The sequence below is a fragment of the Capsicum annuum genome, chromosome 4 (assembly GCF_002878395.1).
Source record: "Capsicum annuum cultivar UCD-10X-F1 chromosome 4, UCD10Xv1.1, whole genome shotgun sequence".
In the NCBI taxonomy this organism is placed as follows: domain Eukaryota; kingdom Viridiplantae; phylum Streptophyta; class Magnoliopsida; order Solanales; family Solanaceae; genus Capsicum; species Capsicum annuum.
Genome location: NC_061114.1, coordinates 133,940,736 through 133,965,986, shown reverse-complemented (window position 1 = coordinate 133,965,986; position 25,251 = coordinate 133,940,736).

Here is a 25,251-nt window from a genome sequence, read left to right as displayed (position 1 = left end):
AAGTTTATCATTTGCATGTTTATTCTTTGTTAGATCCAAGAGCTTCTTTTTCCTTTGTAACTCTTTATATAGTTGTTGACTTAGTAGTTAGTCTCAAAATCCTATTAGAAGACTTTCTCAAACTCAACACCAGTGGGTAAATCTATCATAGCCCAGTGGGTATACAGGAATTATTCGGTCATAGTATCTCAGAAAGTCACTTCAGCAGATTTAGTAGAATTAGAGATGACAGATTTGATGTCATTCTCGGCATAGATTGGTTTCATTCATGCTATGCCTCAGTTGGCTACAAAAATAGAATTGTCCAATTTTAGTTTCCAAATGAACCTATCCTAGAAGGGAGGGATAGTACCTCAGCACTTAGGGGCCAGCTTGTTCCTTACCTAAGGGCAAGAAAAATAATATCTAGGGGGAGTGTCCATCATCTTGTTTGAGTCAAGGATTCTAGTTCCGATACTCCCAGTATTGAGTCAGTTCCAATAGCATGTTAATTCCCAGATATATTTCCCAAAGATCTTCCCATAGTTTTTTTCGAGAGGAAAATTTACTTCGGAATAGACCTTCTTCCATATACTCAGCCCATATCTATTCCTTCATACAGAATGGCTCCAGAAAAACTTAAAGAATTAAAAGAAAAGTTAAATGATATCCTAGATAAGGTATTCATCAGACCCAACATATCTCCTTGAGGTGCACCAGTTTTATTCGGGCATAAGAAAGATGGTTAACTTAGAATATGTATAGATTATCCTCAATTGAATAAAGTCACGGTCAAGAACAAGTATCTACTTCCCAGAATCAATGACTTGTATGGCCAGCTTTAGTGTGCTAGTTACTTTTCTAAGATAGACCTTAGATCAGGCTATCAGCAGCTCAAAGTCAGAGAATGTGACTTTTTGAAAATAGCTTTCAGAACTTGGTATGGCCACTTCGAATTCCTAGTTATGTCATTTGGTCTCACCAATGCCCCAGTAGATTTCATGAACTTGATGAATTGTGTGTTAAATTAGTACTTAGACATGTTTGTCATAGTCTTTATTGATGACATTCTTCTCTACTCCCATAGTGAATATGATCATGCAGACTATCTTAGAATAGTGTTACAGACTCTTAAAAACCATCAGTTGTTCGCCAAATTTAGTAAGTGTAAATTTTGGCTAAGTTCAGCAGCTTTTCTTAGCTATATAGTTTTCGGTGATGGCATTAAAGTGGATCCTCAAAAGACCAAAGTAGTAAGAAGCTGGCCCAGACCCATCTCTCCATTAGATACTCAAAGTTTCTTAGGCTTGGACGGATATTACCGATGGTTTGTTGAAGGATTTTCATTTATTGCATCCCCTATGTACAGATTGACTCAGAAAAAAGTCAAATTCCAATAGTCAAATTCTTGTGAGAAGAGTTTTCAGGAGTTAAAGACTAGACTCACTATAGCTCTAGTTTTGTCCCTACTCGATGGTTCATAAGGGTTAGAGGTATATTTTGATGCCTCTAGAGTTGGTTTGGGTAGTTTTGTTCACATGGAAGATGATAAGAAGAAGTTAGTTCAGGAATTTCATTAGCTTGCTCGACTAGGTATCCACTTAGTTGATTCAACAGAAGGTAGTGTATGGGTGAAGAGTAGCTCAGAATCATCTTTGGTTTTTGAGGTAAAGGAAAAGCAGGACAGAGATCCCAATCTAGTTAAGTTGAAAAAGTCCATCATAGATTATAAAGTAGAGGTTTTCTCCCAAGGGGGAGATGGTGTATTGCGTCGCTAGGGTCTACTATGTGTGCCAGGTGTAGATGACTTGATGAAGTTGATTCTTGCAAAAGTGCATGGTACGCGCTACTCTATTCATCCAAGGTCCACTGAGATGTACCATGACTTGCGGGAATTCTATTGGTGGAGTGGGATGAAGAGAGATATTACTGAGTTTGTAGCTAAATGCTCAACATGTCACCAGGTTATGATTGAAAATCAAAAGAATAGTGGGACCATGCAGGAGTTTAGTATTCCCATATGGAAATAGGAATAAGTGAACATGGACTTTGTGATAGGTTTGCCCCGTACTCATCGTTAGCATGATTCATTTTGGGTTATCATAGACAAGATGACCAAGTCAGCTCATTTCTTACCAGTCCATAACTCTTATTCAGCCAAGGATTTTGCCAAGCTCTATGTCAGAGAGTTGGTAAGATTTCACGAAGTTCCATTATACATCATCTTAGGTAGAGATACCCAAGTTCACCTCAATACAGCTTTTTACCCTCAAACAGATGGTTAAGCAGAAAGGACCATCCAGACTCTAGAAGATATGCTAAGAGCATATTCCATTAACTTTAAAATTAGTTGCTATGACCATTTTCCATACATTGAGTTTGCGTATAATAATAATTACCATTCCAGTATTCGGATGGCTCCGTTTGAGGTGCTCTGTGGGAGGAAATGTAGATCTCTCATTGGTTGGTTTAAAGTGGGTAAGGCCACAGTGGTAGGGCTTAACATGGTATTTAATACCTTAGAAAAAGTTTAGTTGATTAGGGAAAGGCTTAAGATAGCTCAGAGCCAACATAAATCGTATGCTGACGTGCAGAAAGGATCTTGAGTTTGAGATTGGTGACTGTGTATTTGAAAACCTCTCTTATGAAAGGAGTGAAGAGGTTTGGCAAGAAGGGGAAGCTCAGTCCTTGATATATCACTCCTTATTGAATTCTCAGCTATTTTAGAAAGGTAGCTTATGAGCTTTAGTTGCCTTCAGACTTAGCTTTAGTGCACCTAGTGTTTCATGTCTCCTTGCTAAAGAAATTCATAGGTGATCCAGAAGTTGTAGTCCCTGTAGAGGGTATAGATGTTCCAAACAACCTCTCTTATGAGGAAATTCCAGTCAAAATCCTTGATTATCATATTCGCAGACTGAGGAACAAAGAAGTCCCTCTAGTCAAAGTTCTTTGGTAGAATTAGTCCATTGAGGGAGCTACTTAGAAAGAAGAAGCAGATATGCAGACCAAGTATCCTTACCTCTTCTCCACAAACTCAAACTGAGCTCAAGGTAATAATTTTCCTTAAATTTACTCTGTTTCATATTCAGATGTAGTTACCAACTTAGTATCAAGTAATGTTGCATACTCAGTCATGCATTCATGAATTAGTTCATTCATGTACTCATGCGTTTGATATGCATGTTCAGAATACAAACTCAGCTTATCAGTAATATCAATTAAGAAATCATGTATCAATTATGCATGTTCAGTATGATAATTCAGTATATCAGTAGTCTCAGTCATGAAATCATGCTTTAGTTATGCATGTCCAGTATGTACTTTAAGTCTATCAATTTTCCCATCTTAGTCAGTCTCATTCGAGAATGAATGTTCCCAAGGGGGGAGATATTGTAAGACCCCGCAAAATTTTAATCTTAATTCATTCCTTTAAAGCTTGTTAAGGGGTCCCAAACTTAGAAAATTTTAGCTAAGTATTCATACTTAGAGTTATTTTAGCCTTCATAGTTGGCGGTCTTATTTTACGACCCTTACAACCATTAAATGTTGATCTTTAAGTTGCTTCATGATTAGTAATGCCAGTAGATGTTCTCAAACGAGTTTTAAATTTTTCAAACATTGTTTGAAACATGTTTTGGAGTCCAACCCAGTGTATCGACCTGATCTCTATGCACCGCATCACCTACCACATCGATGAATATTTTCCCCCCACTCCTAGTGCAATTTCTAGTAAACCGATACAGACTCGATGTGATACATCGTCCATCACGTCAATTCCTTCAATGCTATGCGTTGGTATACGTGTCTCTAGGCCTATTTTAAGTCATTAAAAAGCCGCATCCTCAAGGGGTTATTTTCCAACATCTATCATCCCCCAAAACACGAGATTTAGCAACTTTAGAGGCAAAATTCATTCTCTATTCTCAAAATACTCAAGAACATAACCCTAGGGCTTCTAATTCTGGGTTTAATATTCAAGAACTCACCATCAACCTCCATTAATTGAAGTACTCAGGTATGTGAAGTATTCATCCAAGGGTTCTTTTCGCCTTTGGAGTCCAAGAAACTCTTTTAAAACTTTAAGTAAATTGATTTCCATGATTGGATTTAGGTGTATTCATGATTATAATGTTAATTGGGTTTCTAATCCATGTTCTATTACAAGTTTCATGTGGAATTGATTATCATATGTGTAGTATCATGTGAATTTATGTTGAAGCAATTGAATTTATGAGTTTGGGAATTGATGTTATGATGCATACATGTTGTTTAGTGTTATGTGCATATTGGAGCTCCCCAAGTGTTTGGTAAAGTGATCATGTGAACTAAATAGGGAAAAATCATGACATGCTAGTATATATGTAAACTTATGCCTTACAAGTGTTTGATAAAATGTCTCTATGGATGAGTTATGAGAAAGTGCACAGTGTTATGCCTTTCAAGTTTACTCTATGCTTTACTTTTCATGTTATCGAGTCCTGGGGGTTTTCAATACCTGAAAATTTAGCTGTTTATCTAGAGCTACAGCAGTTACAGAACAGTCTCAGTAGTGTTACCAACTGTAGTACTCAATAATAAGTCACAGTCTTAGTTTAGTATTCAATTTAGAACTCAGTAAACTCTACCATTTAATTGGAATTAGTAGTACTCTATCTGTTAGCGAAACCCAGTGAACTTAGTTCAGTTCAGTTAGACAGTATGATCAGTAATAGTTTAGTCAAGCCTAGTATGGGCTAGAAATTAGTTTAGTGTCTATTCAGTTAGGAGTAGGATTCAGAATCGAGCGAACCCATGGATGGGGGCATTCTAGCCTGCATAGGGTATGACCCTTAGTAGAAATCCTTGCATTATAGAACTACGTAGCGAGTGTAGGTTGAGATATCTTCCTGCCAAACTAGGGTTGATACATCACAGAGGAGTTTTCTTGCCAGTGAGAGTTGAAGAAAGAGCTTCCTGTCAGAGAGGGTTAACTTACAGCTTTTCTTTACCCGTGGTACGGTACTGACACCCTACCAACTAGGGTTACAGGTTGGACCCCAATTTATTCAGAGTGGGGCATATCGATTAGATGATTAACTCCCACAATTTCAGTTTCATTTTCATTCTCAGTATAGAACTCAGTTTAGTTCTATAGTAACAGGACTGTCAGATACAGTCACCCAACTCAATATAGAACTCAGTTCAGTCTATAGAATCAGGACTATCAGAAACAATCACACAGTTATCAATCAGAACTATCAGAAACAATCACTCAGTTATCCATATTACTGTATTAGTTAACTCAGATATAAGTTAATCATTATTTAAAACTCAGTAACCAACGTTAATGTGATCTTTGTTACAATTTATGTAACCATGCATGTTCTATTATTCAATTATACTCATGTTAATTAGTTATTGTTTATGCATATGAACCCATGCATATCAACCAACATCACATAGTATACCAATAAATTTAAAGTACTGACACATACCTTTATTTTGTGCTATGATGTCTTATATCATAGGTTCAGACGCACGGGCTCTTGACCGTACTTAGCAGTCCAGTCTATCAACGGCACACTTAGTGGTGAGTCTTCATAGTTTGGAGATAGAGTATTATTTTAGTATTTTTGTATAATTTTCAATAGTCGGAGTTAGTTTGGCGCTTCTCCTATCAACTTCATAATTCAGACAGTTAGAGGCTTTCAGACTAGAGTATTTCAAATAGATGTTTCAATTTTCAGTATTTAGCTTCCAGTATTGGTCTTTGAGTTATGAACTTTGTGGCATTTTCAGCCTAACTTCTGCACTTTTTTTAGTTATATTATTATTGCAGTGTTATTATTATTCATTTCTCACAGCAGGTACCAGTCTTGGGTTAGCTGGTGGTCCTTCGAGGTCGCTAGCACCGTGTAGCATCTGGGCTATAAAATTGGGGTGTTACACTTAAATATTTTATGCTTCATCTTGTTATATGTTTGAAATTTATCCAACATAGGGTGCAAGGCAATTATAGTAGGGAATTGGGGACGATCTCTAATCCTGGTTGGAATTGAGATGCCCGATATGACTAGGCACTAGTTTGGGTCTTGTCACTACCCACAAGATAAAGTAGGTTCCATTATGACTCATTAATTGGGTCATGAGAAATATGAACTGGGTTCCACATTGCTATGAATATAATATTTATATAAAGGATTGGATTTATACCGGTACGACACATGGACTAAGGTTGTACCCTGTAGATTATAGCTATTGGGTATGAAATAAACCCCTTGGTGTATGTGTTATATGATAAAGAGTGTTAGGATATGAGTGAATACTATAAATATATAAGTTACTATATAATATGTTTGTGAGTTTAGTGTGGACATATATCTATAGTGTGAGGTTATATAATATAATTACATAGTTTCCTATGAATTTCATATGTTTGACTTATGAATATATGTCATTATGCTGGTGGTATTGATCATTTGGAAGTTGAGTGTATTAGTTGTCTAATGTGAATATTGTTTATGAGTTAAGGTACCTCTTACCATCTTATGGGGTGTTATTGTGGTTGTATATTTATGCATTCTCTATGTGGTAGACATAGTTTAATTACATGAATTTACTCTTTTGTGGGTGATTGAATCGTGAAGTGATATTGAGTTATATGTGGATAACATAAATATAATGTGAATAGTCATGGTGAAGTAAAATGTTAGAGAATGTATTAGTGGTTAGTAAAATTATCACGAAAGAAATGAAATGACAATGTAATTAATAAGGACTAATCGAATTATGGAACTTAATTAATAAACGGGGAGTATGAATTTGGTGTTAACCTATTAGGTAATTGTCTAGATTGATTCCATTGATTGTTGTATTTTATTGCATGGACAAACAATGGTCGATCGATGGTGACTATAGCACATATGGTTTATTGATACTACTCTTGCTACTCCCTTTTTGGTACATAGGTTTGTTACAGGTTAAGTTAAAGTTCCTTTGTTGGTGTGGCGAGTACTCATCAACACTTTTCATGAGTCGCTTTTTTATGAAAGTTGTGCCTCAATTTATTTTTTCATACTATTTTATTTGAAGCTCTTGTATATGTCTACAAAATTTCTTGGATAATGTTGTAAAAGCTATTGAGTATGTACTAATGTAAATGTTACAATTTAAAGTTATTTTTTATACACACATTAAAAAAATTTAACTACATACTACTTTTATTTGAATATCTGCATATTAATTGGTCGGGTGGTAAAAGTGATTCTACCTAATTGGAATAGAATAGGCAATCATATGATCTCATAATTTGTTCATTTGAAATAGAGGAAGAAATGCAAAAAGCAAATATAATATTAGGAATAAAATGGTTAGAACAAGTAAAACCATACAATATAGAACATACACAATTATCTATAACATATAATAAAGAGAAATTATTCATAAAAAGAACTTTAACATGATATGAAAATATATGTGCTAGTAAAAATAATAGTAGAAGGATATTATAATAGGTATTATACACCTATAATAGATAGAGAAGCAGAAGCAAACTTATGTAGATACAACTGTTTACCAGAAAGTAAATGGGATAAATTAAAAATACCAATAGTAGTCAAAGGATTTAATAATGAAGGAAGTTTAATTACATATAAAGCTAAAAATTTAAAAATACAGATATGAGATAAAATAATAACAATAGAAGAAATCTATAATTATGAACTAACATCAAAAGATATGCTTTTAGGAATGTCATTTTTAGATAAATTATACCCACATATAATAACTAAAACAGATTGGTGGTTTACAACACCATGTAAACAAAAAGTAAGAGAAAAAAGAGTTATTAATAAAATAAGAAAGAAAACTGGTTGGATAAAAAGAAGTGAAAAAATTACACAAAAGTTAGAAAATATAAGAAAATACAGAAGACACAGTAGAACTAGTTGGTTCTTTATTTTTTATTTCTAATTTTTCTTTAAATTGATTTATCTCGTTTAGTAATTTTTATTCTTTATCTTTTTCTTCTTTTTCTTTCTGTCTTTTTTCATATAAATCTTTTAATATTTGTAGTTCTTTTTCTAATTCAGCAATCCTACTATTTTTAGTTTCTTCTATTTTTTGTATTTCTTCTATATTTTGTTGTTTTATTTTATCTATTTCCTTTTTTCTATCTATTTCTTCCTTTTCTCTTTCTATTCTTACCATGACTGTCAACTTATCTTTTAATTTTAATTTAGAATATTATAGTAAAGCATTTAATCAAATACCATCTAATCACCCCCCAAGATATGAACATTAATAAATCTAAAATAAATAAACTAAAAATAAAAATGTTATTCTATTTTTATTTTCCTAACTCCTATTATTATTATTTTTTCTGCCGTATCCTTAATGTTTATTAGACTCCTTGGTAGATCTGGTCATATATTACTATTAGATTTTATTTTTTCACTTTTTACTAGATATTTTGCTATATAATTTTCTTCTTTTCCTGTGTTTAAGAGTATTAAATATTTTTTTCATTTATTGTTCCTGTTATGTAATATTGGTTTGAATTAAATGTTGAAGTTGTTTCATAACTTGTTCTTTTTCATGAGCTTGATGATTCTGGTTTTTCATGAGCTATTCTTTTTTATGTACTTATTCTATTATTTATTATTTATAAATCTTCTTCTATGTCTATATTTTTGTAACTATAATCCTTATTATCAATTGTTTTTACAAATTATTCAAAAGGACTTTCTATTTGTATTTTATTAATTTTATTTTTTCCTGTTATTTTATGTTTTGTTGTTAATACATATAGATTTTGACATCTTGCTGTAAATATTTTACTTCCTGTGGTTAGTTCTATTCCTGATATTTTCTAATATAATACTAACGATTTATCTATATTTTTATCTATTATTGCTACTGAATAATCTGCACTTATTATAAATTTAAATTTTTGGTATATTAAATTTCCATTTATGGCTATTATTATACTTTTTTCTATAGGTTTTATAATTCTATCATCTGCTAAATATAATTCTATTGTTGTACCTATTCCTTCTCTAAAACATGTTTTTATTAATATCTCTATACCTCCAAGGTGTACATATTTTATTGGATCTTTACTTTTTATATCATTTATTTCTTTATTAATTATTTTTTTTGTTACTAGTGGTATACTAGCTCTTCCTTTTGCATATCTACAGTCTATTACATGTTCTTTTTGGCTTACTACGTAGTATTCTTCCTTTTTTCTACTAAATATATTTTTTATTATTGGTATTTTAAATATTTTTCTACACTTAAGTCTAACTCTTTTCCTTTTATTTCATCAAATATATGACTATCAAATATTATTTTTTGATCTGTTCCTTCTTCATTTAAATATTGTTTCTTTGTTATTATTTTTATATCTTCTTCAGTTATTTGGTTCATTTTTATATCTTCTTCAGTCATTTGATTCATCTAATTCACTATCTATTTCATTATCTGTTTCATTCTCCGAAATTTCACACATACTATCTTCACATTCTAATTTATAATCTAATAATCTATCTGCATATATTCTGTATTTTCTATTTTTATTTTTTTCTTTATTGGGTTTTTTGGTAATTTACAATCTCTAGCTAAATGTCCTAGTTTGGCAAGGCTTGTAAAGTCTTTGTCTTTTTACCTTACTTTGAAAATTTGTAGGACAAATGTAACGACTAAGAATAGTATATAGGTAACGTGCAAAGTTATATTAGGACAGGTGTAAAGATGTAAAAAGTTTATGTGCTTTCTTAGGATTATAAATAGAGAGCATTTTGCTCAGTTAGAGTTAAGCCTTCATGAGTTGAAGCAAAACCCTCTCTTGTACACAAAAAAACTTGTAAATTATTTAATAAAAAATAGGTATATTTTCAAGGAAAAACTATGAATCAGACAGCTATGGAAAATCTAGAATTATCAGATTTACCAGAACAAGTATTTATATTTATGATTATGAATAGCTAAATTCATAAATTCCTGACAATCATAATATGATAAAAATAAGTTCATATTAGTTACTTTATAGTAGAATTATTTGAAAAATAGCATGTCAAGAAGTTTATTAGCAAAGTGGAAAAAGGAGAAAAATCTCTAAGAACTATTGCATCCTAAAGGTGAAACTGGTGAGGCAAGAAAGCCATGATAGGAGAGTAGCCAGAGTAGAGGCATTGTTTAAGGAAAAAGTATCCAGATTACCATACTAATAGTGACTGAAGAACACGTTATTTAAGAATAATCTAGTATATAGTAATCTAAAATGATCATATTTTGTTATGTGTATGATTGAAGGGAATATTTTGAAAAAGCATCATATGAAAAATAAATACTTATTTATCTGATGAAATAGTAGATAAATTCAAAATACTTTTTTTGTATATACTTAAGGATATAGAAATTGTAGATATAAGAAAAATCATATTAAAAAAAAATATTTGATAAATATTTTATGACTAGAATTAATTATGTATCACACCTACCTACCTACTCTTACAAATACTTACATATCAAACCTACACATCAACCATGATAAATTACGAAAATAGGAAAATGGACATGAAAAATATATAATTAGTAGAAAAACTAATGAAAACAAATTTAGAAGAATATATGAGAAATAAAGATATAAAATATATAGAATTCCTTAATGAAAATATAGAGAAATTATTAAGAATAAAACAAACAACTAATAAATACTATGGTAAAGCAATTAATTACTAGAATCCAATTCTAAGTTACCCAAGTTATCCGCACCCCCCTACAATTGGTATCAAAGCTTATGTTGTTTAAAGTTATCGGAAGTAGTATGCATTTATTTGATTAATTTACTGTAGGGGGTGCGGATAAATCGGGTAACTTAAATAGATCTATTATAGCTCTAATGGATCTATTTTTATTTGTTCGTGAATATTTTTTAACATCTCTAAATATTTTTATTTTTAGTTTATTAATTTTAATTTTATTAATGTTCATATCTTGGGGGTTGGTTAGATGGTATTTGATTAAATGCTTTACTATAATATTCTTTAGTTTTCTCTCTTAGTCTTTGTAATTCTTGTATATTATTTTGAAGGTATTCTAAATATTCTATATCTTTTGCTCTAAAATATTCAATTAAATTTTCTTTCATAAATATTTATGTTAATCTTATTTCTTCCATATCTTGTCTCCAATATTTCAAATACTCATAGTCTATCATTTTATCCTAAAGTAGTTGCTTGTTTACAAATTTCTGTGTAATATTCTATTCTAATTGTACTAAAATTTATATCTAATTTAAGGTTATTAATACTATTAATTATTTCTTTTTCTTCATCCCTTAATGAGTTTTTTAGGTTATGTAAACTATTATCTGTACTTTTTTTCTAAATTTTCTAAGGTTTTTTCTATCCATATTATTTTTTTTTTATTTTCCATCATTTCTTTGAGTTGATTTCTATAATTAATTTCTTCATATAGGTCACTTTGTTTTTCTCTGACTTTTCTAATATATTCCAACATTTCTAATCTGTATAATATCCATCTGAATAACAACTATCTAAGTATGAGCAGTAGCTTTCATTATATAGGTGTAAGTTTTCTATAGAACTTAATAAATCTTCATTAAAATAAAATACCTCTTCGTATATAATTTTTCTTATATCTACTATTTCTATATCCTTAAGTACATACAAAATAATTATTTTAAATTTATCTATCATTCCATCAGATAAATAAGTATTCATTTTTCATATGATGTTTTTTCAAAATATTTCCTTCAATCATACACATAACAAAATATGATCATTTTAGATTACTATATACTAGATTATTCTTAAATAACATGTTCTTTGGCCACTATTAACATGGTAATCTGGATACTTTTCCCTTAAACAGCGCCTCTACTCTGGCTACTCCCCTATCACAGCTTTCTTGCCGCACTGGTTTCACCTTTAGGATGGCATAGTTTCTTAGGAATTTTTCTCCTTTTCCACTTTGCTAATAAACTTCTTAACATGCTATTCTTCGAATAATTCTACTATAAAGTAACTATCATGAACTTATTCTATCATATCATGATTGTAAGGAATTTATGAATTTAGCTATTCGTAATCGTCAATAAAAATACCTGTTCTAGTTTATTTGATAATTCTAAGCTTTGTTCATCCATAGCTTTTGCCTTGAAATATATTTGTTTTTATTAAATATTCAAAATTTGTTTGTGTACAAGAGAAGGCTTGCTTGAACTCATGAAGTCTTGCCCTTTATCTGAGCGGATGCTCTTCTATTTATAATCTAAAAGAGATAAAGAAAACGTGTATTCTATTTACATCTTTACACCTGTCCTAATATAACGCTACAAAAACTACTTTACAAAATGTAGAAATCGAAAAGTCTTAAACGCTACTTAAGACTAATAATGATCGGTGCCAAAAAGTCAAGAGTAATAATGGCACTCTAATAATGCTATACATTTTACGTAAAAATAAGTTAAAAAACTAATTATTCTACCATATGTCGCTTTCTAACTTTTATTAACTTGTCTCATTTGTTTATTATTTCTCTATTATTGATCTGTTCTTATTTTCTTCTTGTCGTATCTACTGCTTTTTTATCTTCTTACTATTGTAGCATCATATCTGGAATAAATTTGTGACTTCCACTACATCTGTTGCATATGTGGTCATCGTATCTTTGGCCAACTTATTTACAGAATTGATCCATGGCTTCTTCTGAAATAACTCATTTCATAATAGATCTTGTGACTGGTAACTTTTCTGGTTTTAGGATCGTTAAGATCCATTTTCTTATCTCTTCTCTGTCATTTTTTCTAATATTTTTACAAGTAGAGTAAAACAATAATTGATTTTTGTTATAGTAAATCCAAACTGGGTTTTGGTTTATATAATTATTTGCTAAACTAGTTAATATACTGCTAAGTCTAATAACTCTCTTGTTTCGGTAGAAGTTCGATATTTGATTTTTGGTTATCTATTCTTGTTTGCATATTTCTTCAAGGATAATATAATCTCGTGTCATTCCTATCTTGACAACAGTATTTGTTTTTTTTATTTCATCAAACAATATTTCTACTGGTACTAAGTAGAAACGAACATAGAATAACTGTCCCTTTGTAATCCTTTTATAATCCATAAATTGTTTGTGAATATATGGAATTCTTGTTAACTCTTCTCCATTAATTGTGTAAACTATAGATAATAGTCCAGAATAGTAACATGAAGAAACTAAGTTTGCACTGGTGCCACGAAAAGTAGTAAGTTTGTTATAGTTCTGACATTTTTACGTAATATATCCTTGGTTTTGTTTTGCTAAAACTTTATTTTGGATAGGTTTTTTATTTAACAATTTTTGTAAGGTATAAATATTATCAATATATGTACGAGTGATATGTTTATAAGTCTGCTTTTGTTGGTTGAGTGATTCAAAATATGTGTATATCTGGGGAGGTATAGATGACTCCGTGTAGCACCCCAATTTTTCTGAACCGGAATGCTACACGGTGCTCATGACCCCGAAGGACCACAAGCTAACCCATGACTGATATCTGTACCTGTATACTGCATAATATATCATAAAATGTGGAAACATGAACATGAAAGGGCATAAGGTTCAAACTGAATAAATGTCTGATAACAAAATGTATGAAAAAGGTATAACAATACCAAAACAAGGCATAAATACTAAAAATAATGAGATCTGAATATCTAATCTAACATCTAGTCTGAAAGCCTTTAACTGAACTGAATGAGGAGTTGAAGGAACATGTCTCCAACTAACTCCATCTAGTAACGGAATAGTAAATATAGAAATAATCATATCATCCTCGAATGAGAAGGACTCACTATAAAATCTGAACAATGGAATGCTAATGCTGATCTGGAGCTCGTGCCTCTGAACCTATGGTGTAACATAAGAGAAAGCACCATAGCACAAATGTGTCAGTACGTCTGAATGTACTGAGTATACGAGTGAGGTAGGCTAAATGTAAAGGGTTATATATATGAACAATACTGACTAATATGAACGTGATAATACATACATGCATACATAACTATAACTGAACTCATGGAGATACTGACTATTGAGTCTGAATATTAACAATATGAGTGTACTGATACTGAGATACTGAATAGATGAATGACTATTTCTGGTAGTTCGAATTATAAAGAACTAGTCTGGTTGACTGTGTCTGATAATCCTGAAGCTGAATACTGATATCATGAATTCTGATAACTGATATGACTGATACATAAGTTTAAAAAACTGATATAACTGATCTAACTATGATGATCGGCCTAACCGATTTAACTGATACTGAGCGACTGTATCTAACAGTCTAAGTTCTGATGGAACTATCTGAGTTCTATTTTTTATGGAGTAACTGAATTTGAGATCAGTCCTATCTAGCAGGTGATCTTTAAATCTGATGATTCTGATACTGTTTAACTATAGTTGTGATCAGTCCTGTTTAATGGGTGATCTTGAAGTCTATTTATAATGATATGGATTGATTATCTCTAATAGTACTGAATCTGTACTACTGAACTAAGTTGACTGTATCTGACAGTCCTGAATCTGTAACTGAAACTGTGGGATGTGTTCATCTAACCGACATGGGGTCCAATCTCTGCCCTGACTGGAAGGGTGTTAGTACCATGCCACCAGTAAAGAGATCTGTTGTGGAGTCAGTCCTAATCTATTGGGTGACTCCTGGTATCAGTCCTATACATATAAATATACTAACAGGTGACCCCTGAGTATGTTAGTCCTATCTAATGGGTGATATCTCATACCTACGCTGGCAATGTAGTTCTGGAACTTAGGGATTGCTTCTAGGAATCTCAGTCCTATTCTAGCGGGTGAGTCCCCATCCCTAGGTTCGCTCGGTGCTGAATCCTACTCCTATCTGAAAGACACTGAACTGAATAACTAGGTTGAACTAAATAACTGAACTGATTTACTGAACTGATACTGATTCAATAAACTGAAAATAGTGGTATTATTTAGTGGAGCTAAAACTGAGTTTACTAGATTCTGATGACGGATGGAATATAATGAGTTCTGAGGACTGATCAAGAGTACTGAAGTTACTGAGATTTACTGTGATTACTGAGGTTATTGAGCACTGAGATTACTGAGAATACTAAACTACTGAGATTACTAAGTTTTCCTGAGTCACATGACTGGCTGATTTCTATAGATCATGGCTTGACTGAGAGTATTGTGAAAACATGACATGGCTCTAGGCACATAACTATATTTTTTGGGTACAAGTACCCCCAGAACTCGATAGAAGGAAACTGACACACATGACTGACTTGATCATAAGAGTAGAGTCCATAATCTACAATATCATAAATAAGGGATTTCATACTAAGCATGGTTCTCAACAATCTATTTCATGGAAGGAAATTTCGTACAACATGTATATACTTGCATAGCTTTCAATATCATGCTCATTACATATTACAACCACAATCCATAATTTCATAACTTGGGGAATTTCATAAAGTACATGGGTATTCTACATCTTGTACATGAGTGGGTTTTGCAAGTAAGCATGGCATAATTCCATAAGACTAGTTCATGAGTAATCCAACAGTGTTCACAAGACACATTATCAACATGGATGACATTGAATCATAGAGGCCTATCATGAATCCTTCCCTTAGTCACAATTTAGCTATAATGCATGATTTCTAGCCTCTTAGGTATTTTATCAAACACCTTACATGCACAACTTAGGCATAGGTGTAAATCATATAATTACTCATTATAAATAATTAAACTTACATATTTTCAACTCATATGATGTCATAGATTCATAATAACACATAAAGATTCTATCTTGGCATCATTCAACACATAAACATGATCAAGAATCTATTCATAACATGAACACCATAATATATAGGTTTAGAAAAGGATTCTTGAACTTTATGGATGAAAGAAGTCCATGAATAAACACACCTATACCTTAGAAAGGAAACCTTGATGATTTTCTGGAAAGTTCTTGGATTGGTAAACATAATTCTTGATTATCTTGGAAAAAGGCTTGAATCTTGCTTTCTGAGAGATGAGTTTGATGGAAACCCTAATCTTGTGGTTGAGAGTGTAAGAGAGAGCTTTTTGAGATGTTTAACTAAAGAGAATAGAAGATAATATGTTCCTTGAGGGTTATAAGTCATGGAAAGTGAAGGAAAAAGACCAAAATACCCTTACTAAAACGTCCCTCAAGTTTTGGAAAGAAAAGCTGATGACATTTGTGACAGTCAAAAATATCATCACACAGAAGCTGGATTCTGCCTAAGGTTGAAGTGATAGGGCGTCACAAATGTGGTAAGCTATCACGAATGTTGTCACTTAGGAGCTGGTTTCTACCTAAGGCTGACAACCTTCATGATAGGGAGTCACAAATGGGGTAAGTTATCACGAATGTCATCACTTAGGAGCTGGTTTCTGTCTAAGGCTGACGACCTTCGTGATAAAGTGTCACAAATATGGTAAGCTATCACGAATATCGTCACTTTGGAGCTGGTTTCTTCCTAAGGCTGAAGGCCTTCATGATAGGGCGTCACAAATGTGGTAAGCTATCATAAATGTCGTTACACTATTTCCAGCCAGACATGCTGGAGTAAAATAGGAATAACTCTTTGCTCCGATATCGGATTTAGGCGAAATTGGTATCGTTGGAAATATAATTCAATTAGATATTTGTTTATAGGTCATGAGATCAAAAATTCCAAGTATAATGAGTTAAATGCTTATTTGAAGTTGACTATACCAATATCCTTCTCAAGAATTCAATCGGTAAGGAATGTTTTGATTCGTCTGATAGTTGGGAGTTATTTGAAGCCTTAATATACATCTAAATTACTCATAAAACTATAAAATAACCATGATGTACTATTCATGAGCTTGGTACATGGCTCTAATATTGGGTTGGATTTTTCGGGGTATTACACTCTGGTTTTTGTATATTTGGGGTATATGGTTTTGAAAATATCTGGTTGAGGTTATAACTCTTATTGTTTCGTAGTTCAGGTTTATTTTGAGTGACTATATTCTTTCCGTTGGATACTTCACCTACGCTTGCAGCTGTAACTGTTACACTCTGGTTTATTTTTTTCTGCCGTAACGTTAATGTTTATTAGACTCCTTGGTAGATCTGGGCATATATTACTATTAGATTTTATTTCTTCACTTTTTACTAGATATTTTGCTATATAATTTTTTTCTTGTCCTGTGTTTATGAGTATTAAATATTCTGTTTCATTTATTGTTCCTGTTATGTAATATTGGTTTGAATAAACTGTTGAAGTTGTTTCATAACTTGTTCTTTTTGATGAGCTTGATGATTCTGGTTTTTCATGAGCTATTCTTTTTTATGTACTTATTCTATCATTTATTATTTCTAAATCTTCTTCTATGTCTATATTTTTGTAACTATTATCAACTGTTTTTACAAATTGTTCAAAAAAAACTTTCTATTTGTATTTTATTAATTTTATTTTTTCCTATTATTTTATGTTTTGTTGTTAATACATATAGATTTTTACATATTGTTGTAAATATTTTACCTCCTGGGGTTAGCTTTATTCCTGATATTTTCCAATATAATACTAATGATTTATCTATATTTTTATCTGTTATTGCTACTGAATAATTCACACTTATTATAAATTTAAATTTTTGGTATATTAAATTTTCTTTTATGGCTGTTATTATACTTTTTTCTATAGGTTTTATAATTCTATCATCTGCTAAATATAATTCTATTGGTGTATCTATTCCTTCTCTAAAACATGCTTTTATTAATATCTCCGTACCTCTAAGGTGTACATATTTTATTGAGTCTTTACTTTTTATATCGTTTATTTCTTTATTATTTATTCTTTTTGTTACTAGTGGTATACTAGCTCTTCCTTTTGCATATCTACAGTCTATTACATGTTCTTTTTGGCTTATTACGTAGTATTCTTCCTTTTTTCTACTAAATATATTTTTTATTGTTGGTATTTTAAATATTTTTCTACACTTAAGTCTAACTCTTTTCCTTTTATTTCATCAAATATATGACTATCAAATATTATTTTTTGATCTGTTCCTTCTTCATTTAAATTATCTTCCTTTGTTATTATTTTTATATCTTCTTCAGTCATTTGATTCATCTAATTCACTATCTATTTCATTATCTGTTTCATTCTCAAAAATTTCATATATACTATCTTCACTTTCTAATTCATAATCTATATAATCTATCTACATATATTCTGTATTTTCTATTTTTATTTGTTTCTTTATTGGGTTTTTTGGTAATTTACAATCTCTAGCTAAATGTCCTAGTTTTCCACAATTATAAGAAGTACATTCTTTTATAGATTTCTTTTTCCTATATGGTCTTTTATGTTTATAATTTTTTACATAATATCTTTTTCTTGGTTTCTTATATTTATATTTTTATTTTTTGTATTTCTTATATTACTTATGTCTTTTTCTTTTCTTATAATATCTTTCTTCACATCCAAATTGAGGTGCTATTTTATCTTTGCAATATGCTAAATTTCTTATTAATGTTTTTTCCATTATTATTTCTTCTCTATATTTTTCACATAGATTTCTATGCAATTGTTGTAAAAATTTTATTTTTGCTCCTAGGGTATCTACTATTTTTGCTTCATCCCTACTCTTTATAATTTTTGAACTAAATGGTTCAGGTAATTTACTAAAAGATAATCTTCTTATTTCTTTACTTTCTTCTATATTATATGTTCCTTTATAATAATATTCTTTAAATGCGCACGTATACTCATCTATATAGCACATAATACATATTGCTAGTTTTAGCATTAAATTTCTATTTATATCTTTTTCTTTATTTAGCTCTTCTTCTTTTATTGTTACACTGCTAAATTCATCTTAAAGCTATTTCATATTTTTTCAATATTTCTGTTGGTAGTATTTTAGTAGTTTTTCATGTTCCTTCTGTTTTATTATCAGATCTTAATACTTTTTTACTTGCTTCGGCTAGGTTTAAAAACCATAATTTTACTGTTCCTATTAATATCTTTTCTATATATTCTGGTGTGTTTGTTGTATTTATTTTATTATCTAATAATTGTTTTGACATATATCCTACGCATAGTTGTATTGTTTTATTTGTGTCTATTACATAGTCTAAATCTAAAAAGATGTAATTAATTATTTGTTTTGGTGTCCATTTATTATATTCAACCTTTGGATTATATCTTTTAAACTTACTTTTGTAATTATATGTTGGTTTTCTTATTTCTTATGTACTAACTATTGTATTTTTTATCTAGAGTATTTACTTCTGTATTTATTAGTTCTAGATTTTCTTTATTAATTACTTCTTGTTCTCCATTAATTTCTAGTTTTCCTATGTTTTCTAGAATTTCTGTATATGTTTCACTATCTTCCGAATCATAATTATCTGTTTCTTCAGCATGTATTGTATTTATTTCTAATTCACTAGTTTCTGGTTCTTTATTTTTTATTTAAATTGATTTATCTCATTTAATAATTTTTGTTCTTTATCTTTTTCTTTTTTTTCTTTCCATCTTTTTTCATATAAATCTTTTAGTATTTGTAGTTCTTTTTCTAATTCAGCAATTCTACTATTTTTAGTTTCTTCTATTTTTCGTATTTCTTTTGTGGTTTGTTGTTTTATTTTATCTATTTCCTTTGTCTATCTATTTCTTCGTTTTCTCTTTCTATTCTTACCATGGCTGCCAACTTATCTTCTAATTTTAATTCTTCTTTTTCTAACATTAAATATAAATGTTCACCTATTTTCTTATGTCTTCTTCCTAAATTAGAGAATACTGTTTTTATTTTTAATCCTTCGTGATTTTCATATATTTTTTCGTCTATTATAAATTTTTCTTTGTTCATTTTATTTAAACGTATATAGGTTATGTTGATATATATATTCTAGACTATCTATTGTTGATTCTAAATTTGATATTTCTCCTTTTTGTGCATTTATTGAATTTTTACTCACTCCGGTAATTATGTTATACTGTAGTCTTTCTATCCTTATTTTTAATTATTTACGTTTTTCAGATATTATTTGTTTTAATTCTTTATATTTTTTAAATTTTTGTCCGTTATTCATTAAGCAATATTTATAATATTTTGGTGGATATCTAAATCTAATTTTATCATAATTAATAAATTAATCAAATAAATCCAAATATATATACTACTTTTGATAACTTTAAACAACATAGACTCTGATACCATATGTAGGGGGTGCGGATAAATCGGGTAACTTAAATAGATCCATTAGAAAAGAAAATATCTTACCAACATACCCAATTCTTGTTTCATCCAACATCTTTGAAATTTATTAGAAAGCTAGAATAAACTCTAGAAAGATCATGAATAACACATTTTGGGGGAATTGGTTTATAACTAATTGATAGGGATGCTTTGAAGTACATTATTAATCAAGGAAAAATGATCAGGTAGACCCTTGTACTTCTCTGGGTTTATAAACTGGACACTTCTGCTTACCTTTTTGTCATCTGAATTCTTTAACCCATTAAAAAGTAGCTTATTAAACCCCTTTTCGACATGGCATCCTATGTGGCATAAACAATATAGGAGCATGAGATACAAATTTCAAAGATGTGTCCCAAATTTTAAACATGGCCCCAACAATCAAAGTATGAATTATATTTTCCCTTCTTCCTCATTTGCTTCCAACACTAATGTTGAAGCAATTTGAGCTTTTTTCCCTTTCTCCTTGATCTTCTCTCTCAAAATTTTCTATCCTTTAATATTTTTGGATGTCATTATACTCCTTTTTTTTTGTGTATTTTCAATCTAATTTTTCTCTAAATTATTTTATGTAATTTATCTTAAACCATGACAATTCGGGTTTGATATTGTGGTCTTTATGCTAAACTTAAGATGTCAAGGATACCAACTCATCTTGAAACAATATTTTTGGGCTGCCAAAAATATGTTGCTGGAAATTTTTGTGAATTCTTGTAATGCACTGATGCAAATGAAAAATATTGCATAAAAATTCTACCAACAAATTCAGCACAAGGAAGTAAAGGCAGACACAGAAGTCAACGAAGAAAAGAAAGGCATGGAAGGCATAATCAAGTACTAGTATTGATATCACTGTCATCATGATTGTTGTCATTTGGTTTCTAGCTGTTGTATTTAAGATGTCTTGATTTGTTATTGCAATGTACAATGATAGTGAAAGGGAAATTTAATGACAAATACCATTTTTCCAAGACACAATTCTTCAAGATAGACACATGTCATAAGAATAATTGTGATAAAAAAGCATAACAATAGTTATTCATAAAAACTTCTCTTAACAACACCACTACTACGAAATTCGCTAGAAGTTCATAAACACTTGTCTTAACAATACTTGGGATAATTTTTTTAAAAAAATCTAGCAATTAAGCTACATAAAGAGAATTCTACTACTGTGTTCTTTGAGTGCTTGATGTGGACTGATTGTAACATGTCTCGAACCAGGGCCCGGCAGTGGCGGGTATCTCAAGTCCAACGTGGACCGGATATCACCTTCTTCACCTAACAGAATCAGTACAACATCCCATAATATTGGATGAATACCAAACATAAAAGAAGATAAAATATAATAAAACTAGTAACAATTTAATAAGTATCTATACTATCCACCGGTACTTAGACGACTGTCCAGACAAAATAATAAACCAAACTACCCAAGTCCACAGTAATCCAACAAAGCCTCTACAAAACTAAAGGTCAATAAAATATTGGGACATGCCCCCAAAGATATCAAATCCTAATATCCAAATAATATTCAAAACATAAAAAGGAAACCATAATATCTACTGGGGTCTTCTGAAGGATGGAAGCTCACCACTTCAATATAAATTGCTAGCTAATCCTGAATCCAAATTAATGAGTAGGAGATGTGGAAAAATGACCAATTCCTGCATTGCGTAGGGATCAGAATCTGAATAAGGTTAGAGATTAGAGCGATAGCATGTAACTTACGGATTGGTCAAAACCAATACAACATTCAATGCATACTATTATATGAGATACATATACATAGATAATACCACATTATAGGGTAGGGATCAAGGATTAGCATGAATTTCAAAAATCGTAACTTGAGTTGTGTAGAATAACCGTTATATAACAAGGCACCCATGGATTATATGGACCCAACTCTCCCCTAGCTGGAACAGCCCCAGTGTGCATAGCTGCATCAACCAGAGAATATCCATATACATATATGCCTATATGGAGGACTCGAAACTCCCGACATAGTCAAGGTGACTTAAGCACCAATGTATACAATATGTAGGACTCGAACCGTCCATTTATATATTCAATATGGGGAACTCGAAGCTCCCAAAAATTTAGACACCCATACAGGCTAGCGCAGTTTCTAGTGTTAGTCCTTCGGAGCTCCACTTTCACATCCCGTCTACACACCTAGATCTTAAGCCCAATTTAAAACATTTAACATACATCAACATTTATTAAACCATTATACATATAAGCACCCTATTGGTATAATCATACCAACCCCACTTACAAGCGTACATCATGCCATAAAAATAATTTCATCATTTGGGACTCGAGCCCATTGTCCAGACATGCACATCAAGTTAATTTAACATTTGGGACTCGAACCTCCTTATCCAACCAAACCCCAAGGTTACAATTTAAATTAGTCTATAGCCATCAAGTCCTTTACAATATCCTTAATCCATCATTATCATGGTTATGAAAAAGCTTTAGTTCAAAAATACAATTCAACTTATGACAATATCTTTCACATTAACAAATTCACAAATATGCTAAGGTCATGCCATTATCAAAGCCAAAATCATCAAATTTGGGGTTCAACAATGACCTCTCAATTAAATCACCATTCCCATGAACCCACATGTGCAAAATCATTATTAAAACATCCATATTCATAATTCAAACCATAGAAAACAATATTCAATGAAATATGAAGCGCTCAACCTTAATTTTAAAACTACCATTAATAATTCATGAAAAATGATATAAACATATACTTTTAGTAAACTAACAATGAAGGAAGAGTCACATGCCTAAACTACAAAGATTCATGGAGAGAAATTAACTCTTGAGCCCTTAGATGGCCACTTTGGAAAAACCCAAGAAAAAATTGCTTGAGAGAATTTTGGGAGAGTAATGAGGATTTTTTGATCTTGTAAAGTGTAGAATGAATGCCCCAAAGTATTTTAGGGACATGGTGTCTTAAGGATTTTAAGTGGGAAATGTGCAGAGTACCCCCTAATAAATTATCAATTTGAGTATTTTTTAGCACCTTGTAATCCTAATTACCGTGATATTTCATGATATTCCATTTATTTTATGTTAATTTCTTACTTAATGCACATTTGTGTTGGAAAATTTTAAAAGGGAACATGAGAAAGTCATTCAATTCATAGAGTTTAAATGTGAAAGAAAAGAGTCAAATGCTAGAAATCTAGCCTAAGAATCAACCCTCAATTACCGCCATCATAGCCTAAGAGTCACGATCACGACCAGTCAACAAGTTAACTGTAGGGCAATCGCGATAAGACAACCGCGATCGTGGAAGTATCAAATGCGGTGAAGAGGTGTAGATCACGGTAGAGCAGAAACGTTTCAAGGGTATTTTTGTAATATTTGGAAAATAAAGAATTGGGGCTTAAATAAGGGTTTTTAGCTCACATCATCGTGATTAGATGGATGTGGATAGTCTAGATCCTACATTATCCTTGTAAGATGAATGTAGGTGACATGAGTATTTGTGTAAAATAGGATAGATAATAGTTATTCACTTTTTATTATCTTAGAAATAATGACAAATTATGGGATTTCTTTATCTTGGGCATCATCCTAGAAATAGGAATGCCAAATTGAGGCTTTGTGATGAATTATTGACCATATCCAGAGGTATTCAGAAGAATCTATGGCTGATAGTTTTATAATTTGTTAAAAGACTAGTATCGAAATCTCTAACCGAGCCTACCCAAGCATGCCTTAGCTAAATTTGAAGTTGATTTTCATATACCCACACACTAGTTTCCTCTAGTAAAGAATAGCCCCAAGATCCATTCCTAATTTATTACGCTCTAATTATTTTGAATCTCGAATGAGTCCTTTTGAGGTCCAAGAATTTTCATACACTTTCGGAACATTCAAAATCCTCCAAAATATTTGTATAATATATTTGAATTTAGCATGTAACTTTAATTTTGAACTTATTTAATCACCACTCATATTGTTCCTCGTGGATTCGACCCCGACTCAAAGTTGGGTAATTATATTGATAATGACTGCCTTGCACTTAAATTGATGTGTAGGTTGAGTTTTATCACCCCTAACTAAAAACTTTAAAAAGGTCTTCATTGGTTATGAGTGGACCCATTGACTCATCACCACATCATATGACTCGTATCCCTAAGTCGTAACCTATACAGTGGGTTGGACACCCATTCATTGCCCATCTTATGACTCCATGGTCCCACATGTAACCTAACCACGCAACTCATATGTTCTAGTTGTATCCAAGACAAAATCCAAAGGGATTAGAAACTGTACTAAATACAACTCAACCCTACCACTCATAACATGGTCTTATGACTCATAGTGAATCACTCGTGCTTAGAGCAGAACTTAGCCAATTCGACACTGGTTTGGTTACGACTTGGGTCCCTAGACCCATAAACATACCATACTATGATGTTTAATCAATAGGGCAGTGAGCTCAAAGTTCATGGATTTTTCAAGGACAAAAATCTAGGGCATTTCACTCTCCCTCCTTAGGATCATTCATCCTCGAATGATAGGACAAGGCATTGACTAGTATGATTAAACCCCAAACATCTCTACACTTATATTAAAGACAAAAAAAATATTTCCAACAAATTCAAAATCTAAATTCAACAAAGATGTTAAGGACAACACGTACCTCAAGCAAGTTTACCCAGAAAAGGGAATAGGATCAGATACTTGGACTTCATGTCCTCCTCAGCTTCCAAAGTAGCTTGATTAAACTTTTGTTTCTGCCATAGAACCTTTACCGAAGCCACATCCTTTGTCTAAAATTGACAAACTTGTCATTCCAAGATCCTCACTGGACCTCTTCATAGGACAAAAAATGCAAAACACAAATGTTCTCCAAGGGAACAACCAACGAAGGATCACCTACATATTTCTGTAACATGGACATATAGAACACAGAGTGGATAGAACACA